Source organism: Egretta garzetta, unplaced genomic scaffold, assembly GCF_000687185.1.
Source record: "Egretta garzetta isolate BGI_Z169 unplaced genomic scaffold, ASM68718v1 scaffold635, whole genome shotgun sequence".
Classification (NCBI taxonomy): domain Eukaryota; kingdom Metazoa; phylum Chordata; class Aves; order Pelecaniformes; family Ardeidae; genus Egretta; species Egretta garzetta.
Window position 1 is genome coordinate 748,951 of NW_009259710.1, and position 1,604 is coordinate 750,554.

A 1,604-nucleotide genomic window follows, 5' to 3' on the forward strand; every position below is an offset into this window, starting at 1 on the left:
TGCTATCTGGAATGCAGCCTTTGCCTCCTTTCATGCTCTGTTGGCTGAAAGGTGGAGAATATTTCTACTAGATTGCTAGATTTTCCCCCAGTATGCTTTCTGAGGTGTGATCAAAGTCATCTTACAGATTTAATTCTTACGTGCTTCAGCTGCACGAACTGCACCGGGAGCTCAACAGCCGGGGACTTCTGAGCTGCTTGGGGTCATCGCTGCGACCGTGCGATCCAAAGCCTGATGCTGACCTTGGGGTCAAAAGATTTGCAAACATAAGAGCCAGCTTTTGTTCTCGTAGAACATAACTTGAAAAAAATCCTTATGTTAAAAAGGAAGAGTCAAGGATTATTTTTTTAAGTGGGAAAGGGAAATGTTTTACCCATTGAAGTCAGCTCTTACGGAGTTTGCAGAGTAAGGCGTCTGAAATCAATGGCAGTGGGGTAGAAGTAATTTTTAAATAGTGTGCTGATTTGGGCCTGTTTCTTCAAAAGTAGGCGAGATGAGCTTTCAGAACTGCTTTAGCGGGGGGGAAGGTGCCCGTGGGGGAGCGCTCGGTCTCTCGGCACTGGCAGACCCCGTTGGCTCTGGTTCCGAGAGGAGAGGCTCAGCCGTCAGTGAGCAGCCCGAGGGGGTGTCAGAACGCGCCTTAAACCCGGCGCCGTAGGACAAGTAAGGAGAGGAGCCGTCCTGCAGGCGAGCCTGGGACAGGGGAACAGGGAGCCCCAGGAACCCCGAGAGCGGCTGCGGCGCGTTTCTGAGCGCCTGCTCCCGTGGCGCCGGGCGGCTGCGCAATTGCTGCCCGCCCGTGCGGGGGCTGCGCGTCGCGAGACACGGGCAGTGGCTCGAAAGAACACTGCGATAACCGGAGGAGGTAACTTTTAAACAAGAAGCACTGCAGTGTCGAAAGGAGAACGCAGGGGAACGCGTTTCCCCCCGCGCTGACAGCAGGCCCGGCCCCCGGTGTCGGCAGGACCGCTCGTGGGGGTTCAGAGGCGAGCGGAGGGGGGAGCGGCGTTTGCCGCGCGGTGCAGAGGAACCGTCTCGATGGCAAAGCGCACGGTGCTCGCAGCAGGCTCAACGCAGAGAGACTCGTTAATGGGACCTCGATCCGTTGCCGAACAAAATGCAGGATGACCAAGGGATGCTGTTAGCTGCTTACACCACTTTTAAATTGGTTAAATTGTTAATTTTTTTGCCTAAAATGGAGGCATTCTCCGAACTTTGTGGGGAGAGTCATCAGGATGGTCTCTAGGGACTTTCTTCCATTTTAAATTCACTCCTATGCACTTTTAATCTGTATTATCCTTTGAAAGTATCTATGCCCTCGCAGTCTCTCCGGTCACTGTTCCTGGGGATTCTCTCCCCGTGGCTGGATTGCACGGTGGAGGAGTTTGGGGTCTGTGCGGGAGCTTCTCGGGGTCAGGCACCCTGCCAGACCAAAGTCGCGCTGGGAAATTAAAAAAGGGTGCTGTCTGGCGTCAGGCGTGTTGGCGACCGGCTCTCGGGCTGTCCAGCGGTGGGTTTGCTGGGTGACGTGGTAGTGAGCCAGTGACTGGGGACGGTGCTGGCTGGGGGTCTGGGGGTGGCTGGGGGCCCGGGGGTGCCCCCGC